This window comes from Chelonoidis abingdonii, chromosome 4, assembly GCF_003597395.2.
Source record: "Chelonoidis abingdonii isolate Lonesome George chromosome 4, CheloAbing_2.0, whole genome shotgun sequence".
Classification (NCBI taxonomy): Eukaryota; Metazoa; Chordata; order Testudines; family Testudinidae; genus Chelonoidis; species Chelonoidis abingdonii.
In genome coordinates this window covers 54,548,034-54,555,289 of record NC_133772.1, presented here as the reverse complement: position 1 = coordinate 54,555,289, position 7,256 = coordinate 54,548,034, and positions in this window count along the sequence as shown.

Here is a 7,256-nt window from a genome sequence, read left to right as displayed (position 1 = left end):
TATTTAAGAGTAGGTTAGATAAATGTCTATCAGGGATGGTCTAGACAGTATTTGGTCCTGCCATGAGGGCAGGGGACTGGACTCGATGACCTCTCGAGGTCCCTTCCAGTCCTAGAGTCTATGAATCTATAAGTAGCTCAGGAAGTTGTAGCTGTCATGCAGCTGTTACAGGAGGCATTATAGATAGCTGCAATCCACAGGGCCCTGGGCCAGAACCCAGAGTAGAGGGTGGGCCTGGGTTCCCCCCCACAAACCTCCCAACTCCTGATTAGACACAGGAGTAATTGACTCAGACCGTGGGTTCCACCAGAGGGGAAGATCACTGAGGTGAGCAAATCTGCTAAGAAGTGCAGGACCCACCAAGGTAGAGGAGGAACTTTGTCACACTTGTTAGAAGTTTAACAATGAGCTCTAATTAGCTTGTAGATGCTAAACTTCTTTTCCTGCCTATATGATTAATTATGGTATTCTATTGATTCAGATGTCAAAAGGGGATAGTATCATTTAGATGAGACTTGTTGTGCAATAATATTAGTCTTATTTTTCTTTGAAATTTGTAACTCCACATAATGATCTGTGAACTGTTTGAATGTATTCATGAGCATAGAGCAATTAACCAACTAGTTACCAGTGGAAACAGATTAGCTTTAAAGCAACAATGTACATTACCTATTCTTCATCCAAGGAAGCCTGATGTGATCATTTGCTGTCAAGAGGCTGAACTTCAGATATAAAGGAAGTTTCAAGCCTGATCCTTGCTATCTCAGGCTACGTCTAGACTACCCGCCGTATCGGTGGGTTAAAATCGATTGCTCGGGGATCGATATATCGCGTCTCATCTAGACGCGATATATCGATTCCTGAACGCGCTTATATTGATTCCGGAACTCCACCAACCCCAACGGAGTTGCGGAATCGACAGGGGGAGCCGCGGACATCGATCCCACGCGGTGAGGACAGGTGAGTAATCCGATCTTAGATATTCGACTTCAGCTACGTTATTCACGTAGCTGATGTTGCGTATCTAAGATCGATTTCCCCCCGTAGTGTAGACCAGCCCTCAGATCTGCTTAAACATTGACAGGGAAATCTAAGACCAAATACTGAAGTCTCCATGTCTATTCTGGATTAATCCTGCAATCCTCATGGAAGAATTTGAATTAGAAATTTTAGCACACAGGTTTTCTTAGTGGCTGATACAGTGAAATTTGACTGTTGGGTGGCCAATTTGATTATCAAGTAACTTTGTAAATTCCTTCTGTTTTCCGACCATGGCAGGAGCACCATCTGTTGTGTCTCAGTTTTTTCTGATGTCAACTCCTTATTCTTCAAAATGGCTTCCAAAATTTCCACTATATCTTCCCCCATGTTGTGCCATGCAGGGGTTTTAGGCAACAAAGTTCTTCTTGGATTTCATCAGAAGCACAATATCTTGCAACAACTGCTAAATGTGGAATGTCGTTTATATCCATGCTCTCATCAGCTGAAATGCTAAACATTGCTGTGACTTTTAATGCAGTTATCTGCTTTTTGTTAATGTTTTCTACCATTTTGCTTATGCATCTCAACTGTTCTGATCGAGACAGGCCATTATTTTATTCTAGATATGATTGTATCTTTATTTGGCACATCATTGAATAAAACCTAACCGCTGAGAAACTTTTTATATATTCCCCATCTGTAAACAGATTTCCATTTTTTACAATGCATTGTGCAATCTTGTAACTTCCTTCTGTAGCTTGATTTTTACTTACACTTAAGCATTTAAAAACACTGCTTTGCATCTCATATCCTGCTACTGTCTTTTTGATCGATTCAGTCTTGTCTGCTTCATCAAGAAAGGTTTTCTCGTGCTTCATTTCAAAATGTTGTTGCACATCAAATGTTCGATGACAACACTTTCACAACAGAAAGCACAAACAGCACGGTCCTTCTTTTGAATTAATCCAAATGTCTGTCCAAGACGGCTGAAATGAACGGACATCTAACTTCGCTTTCTTAGGAGCTGACATTTTATCAAATGTCATCTCAATTCAGCGGGGGAAAAAAAATCGTGACAGATGGCATGCACAATGTCAAACACAGTGTGCTGTTCCACATGGTGTGGTTTAAGTAGCAAATCAGGACTTAAAAATATCCCAGTGGCGCTGGAACAATTTTTAAGGTGGAGGTGCTGAGCTGTGCCTCTTCTTGCCCCTGTCTGCAAGGCTGGGGGCCAGTGGGCCACAGCTGGGTGCGTCTGCAGAGCACCAGGCCGAGGCTAGGAGAAGAGCCCTGGGCCAGTGGCTGGGACCCCAGGCCAGCAGCAGGCTGAGTGGGGCTGGTGGACGGAACCCCAGCTGGTAGGGGGCTGGCAGCCGGTATCCCAGGCTGGCAGAGGGCTGAGCGGGGCCAGCGGCCAGGATCCCGGCTGGCAAGGGGCTGGTGGCTGGTACCCCAGACTGGCAGTGGGCTGAGCGAGGCCAGCGGCCAGCACCCCAGGCCGCCAGCAGAGCCTCCAGGGCTGGCAGCTGGGACCCCAGCTGGCAGGGGGCTGGTGGACGGAACCCAAGCTGGCAGCAAAGTGCCACTGAAAATCAGCTCACGTGCCGCCTTTGCCACGCATGCCATAGGTTGCTGACCCCTGGTCTAACCTGTTCTTAAAAACCTCCAATGACAGAGATTCCACAACTTCCCTATTTTGTGGGTGAATACCCACTTTGTCGGTGCATCTGACGAAGTGGATATTCACTCATGAAAGCTCATGCTTCAAAACATCTGTTAGTCTGGATCTGTAAAAGCAGCAAAGAGGCCTGTGGCACCTTATAGACTAACACGGCTACCCCTCTGATACTTCACAACCTCCCTAGTTAGTTTGTTCCAGTGCTTAACCGCCCTTACAGTTAGGAAATTTTTCCTAATGTCCAACTTAAATCTTCCTTGCTGCAATTTAAACTCATTACTACTTCTTTACCTGTCTAGAGTAGTTAAGAAGAACAATTTATTACCCTCCTCTTTATAAACAATCTTTTACATATTTAAAGACTGATATCGTGTCTCCCCTCAGTCTTCTCTTCTTCAGACTAAATAAACTCAGTTTTTTCAATCTTTCATAATAGATCATGTTTTCTAGACCTGGATTTTCTTGTTTTGGAGAAAGTTTCATAATGTCAATATTTCTTCCATTCCAGAATAGAACAAAAAGTAAAGACAATTCAAAGTTTTTTGTGAATCCAAATTCCAATTATTTTGTTTTGGGTTGATCAAAATATTTCATTTTGATTAAATCAAAATGTTCCATTCTGAAATGGTCTTCAGTTTTTTTCTAAACAAATTTTTATCAAAGATGCTATTTCTGCAAAATGTTTGATTTTTTTTTTCTAGAAATCAGCATTTTCTTATAGAAAAATGTTCCATTGGAAAATGTCCAACCAACTCAATGATTAATCTTCATCGTTAATGTTTCTCTGGCTTGTGTTATGCAAGTCAGTCTTGATGACCATAATGGTCTCATCTGGTTTTAAAATCTATATCTATGAATCAGGGCTAGTGTTGATATGGGGTACATGCTAATGTTCCTTTCATCTTGGTACTAAGAGAGGATGTCTGAAAGCAAACATCTCTCTGGAGTGCCCCATGCAGACTTGTGCATAAAGATTTTCCCTATTAGTATAACTAAGTGCTTGTCTACACTACCTGCAGGATCGGTGGGCAGCAGTGAAGAAACCGTGGTACGTAGATCTAAGTACGTCGACTTTAGCTACGCTATTCACATAGCTGAAGTAGCGTATCTTAGATTGACCCCATGTGGTAGTGTAGACAAGCCCTAAGACTTACGCTTCCTCAAATCAATGAGAAAAGAGACAGACTGCCCATATTCCAAACCCTGTTCTCTAAGTCAGGGATGAAGAGAAGCAGATTTAGGAAATGTCATGCCCTGAATTAAGTATTGAATGTTTCAAATCTGAACTGCTTAAAACTAATAAGGCCCTTCTGCTAGGCATGATCCAATAAGACAGCCTGCCAGTCTCACTATAAGGCTGCTGAAATATTCTTAAGCAGTGCTTCTATCTCAAAGGCCTTTGGTCTATAACAATGTTACTTACAGATCTCCATTAAGTTTTTAGAGTGAAGGAACTTTTCCATATTTTGTGGTGTGAGGGAAATATCTAGGCTGAACCCAGACTATTCATTGGACCACACCAATATTAAGTGACTTCTTAACATGAGGATCTTTGAGCGTAGGCTGCTGTTGCCATAGCATTCAATATGAGGCAATTCTGAATGCAGTATTTCATGTTTCTTAAATCCACTAATCTGAATCTTTATATTTTCTATTTAAATATTTTCTCCACAAGATGGCACCATTATTACAGGGAATAAAACTGCCTGGGAGCTCTGAGATACCTTTTAGTCTTTGATTCTTCTTTTCAGATGTATATTTCATTTTAGGTGAAATTGTGATTGCAGTCTCTTTAGCAGGCATGTTCATTTTATAGCTTGTCCTTATTCATGTAACAAAATATATCACAAGACTGGATGGCTTTCTCACGTTCGCTATTATGTTTGTAGACTATGCCGTGAAAATAAGTTATCAGAGGACTATAATGCCTTATGTGAATTATAGACACAGTAATATCTTTTATTGGACCAAATTCAGTTGGTGAGAGACAAGCTTTTGAGCTTACACAGAGCTCTTCTTCAGTTCTGGGAAAGGTACCTTGAGTGTCAGAGCTAAATACCAGGTAGAACAGATTATTTAGCATAAGTAGTTAACATGCATTTCAAGGGACCATTCCAAGGAGAAGCAGCCCATTAACATCCATCCAGTCATGGAGGGGAAAGGAAGTGAGGGGAGGAAAGCACCTGAGGGGGAGTTGTTGTAATAAGTCATAAATCCAGTGTCTCTATTCAGTCCATGATTTTTAGTGTCTAGCAAAGTTGTGAATGTAAGCTCCCAGGCTTGTCTTGAAGTTATTGTGCAGATTTCTTTTGGGGATGAGGACAGGGTCAGACATGGAGTGGTCATTTTATGAAAAGTGTTCACCACAGGTGATATGGTGTCTGTCTCTTATTTTTCTGTATGAGTTCATTCAAGAGCATACTGATTGTGGATAAAACCAGACATAATGTGATAAGCTTGTGTAGGACCCACAGATCTTGAAAGGTGAGTTGTGGGGGGATATTGAATTATATTAGTTCTGTGGCACCAGTCCAGTGACTCTGTAGTTATGCTTCTAGTTGCATTTCCACCCTAAACTTGTCGTTTGATGGTTTTAAATCATACCAAGCAGACATCTCTTATACAAACTCTCAACCTGTGTTCATTTCTGTCATAGTATACTTTCCTCAATCTGAACCTTAGAGTCCAAAAATGAGGTACTAGCATGAAATCCTCTAAGCTTAATTACCAGCTTAGATCTGATACCCTGCCACCAGTCAGGATTCTGAGTACCTGATAAACTCTAGTCTCCCCAAAACCTTCCCTGGGGACTCCCAAGATCCAGGCCCCCTGGATCTTAATACAAGGAAAATAAACTCTTTCCCTCACCAGTACCTCTCCTAGGCTTTCCCTCCCTGGGTTACCCTGGAAGATACTGTGATCCAAACTCCTTGAATCTTAAAACAGAGGCTTCCACCTTTACCCCTCCTCTCTCCCCTCACCCAGAGGCAATACAGATTCAAGCTCCGTGAATCTAAAACCAAGAGGATTCCCCCTTTATCATTTCCTTCTTTCATCCCCATCCAATTTTCCCCTGGTATGTACAGACTTCAATCTCCGCTTGAGCCTCTAACTGGGGCATAACTCAAACAGGTCCTTTAAAGGCAAAACTTTAATTAAAAAGAAAGAAAAATAAACGTTTATCTCTGTAAAATAAAAATGGTAAAATATTACAGGGTCTTTCAGCTTATAGCACCCAGGAGGAAAGCCTCCCCCAGCAAAAATACAATTTTAAAAATACTTCCAGCCCAAACTACACATTAAAACTTCTACCAGCCAGTTACACAGTGGCTGCAATGCAGAAATAATCAAAAGGACTATAACTGCCTTTTTACTCAATACTCACTATTCTGATATATATTAGAGACTGTAGCAGGAGATTGGCAAGAAACCTGGTTGCACCATCTAGTCCCGTCCAGACTCAGAGCAGAACAAAGCAAAACCCAAAAACCACAAACAAAGGCTTCTCCTCCATGGAGATTTGAAAGTATCTTGTTTCCTGATTGGTCCTCTGGTCAGGTGTTGTTTGTTAACCCTTTCCAGGTGAAAGCGACATTAACCCTTAGCTATCTGTTTATGACAACTTCTTCTTCCTCTAAATCATATTTCTCTTTTAGGGCCTGATCCTACTCCCATTGACTCCAGTGGTGAGGTGTCAGGCCCTTAAGCAGATATGAATAGCAAATAAGAAAAGTGAATGCAGGAAAAATTGGGTCTTGCTCCGTGGGTGACCATAATCAGGAGTGCTGCTGAGGCAGCTGCTCACTTAACCTTTAGAGGGGAAGGACTACTTAGTGTCACTTCACAGCAATCTCTCTGTCTCAGGGGTTTTCAGCCTTTTTTGATTTGTGGACCCCTAAATTTCAAATAGAGGTGCAGACACCTTTGGAAACCTAAGACATAATCTGTGGACTCCCAGGAGTCTGCAGAGCACAGGTTGAACACCACTGCTCTATCTGATTGCCAGGCAGCACTGATTGGCTCCTAAAGAAGTTAGATCTAATTATTTCTGGCCACCAAAATAGTGGCAGTGATATTACATTACATGGATGTAGTGGGGTTGAAAGCTGGAATATATGGGAGATCCTCAGTATTCTGTCATGGATGCTGAAGATCTCCCTGGAGGGAAGGCAATACAGATTTTTGTATTTTCTCTGGTCTGATTTGACAGCATGAATCACAAAACCATTAGCAGCAAGCTGAAGGATAACATTTTCTAATTCTTATGGCCACTTAATACCTCTCTTCAGATTCTCTGCTTGGCAATAATCCTAATAAGATCATGGTGCATAGTTAAAGTGAGACACCATTTTCCAAGATTGCCTGGAGAAATATATCCCTTTTCTACTTAGAGAATTGAACGAAATTTACTCTAGAATCCTAAAAAGCAAAAACTATCATGTCTAGGAGATATCAAATGCTTTGAATACTGTTTGCTAGAGTGGGTAGCGAGTTTCTGAGGCCATCCCTCTTGTATTATTTTCTTTAAGACCCTATTTTAAGGGCAGAGAACCATCTTTCTTCCTCTTCTATCTTTTAAAGTAATCATTTTCAG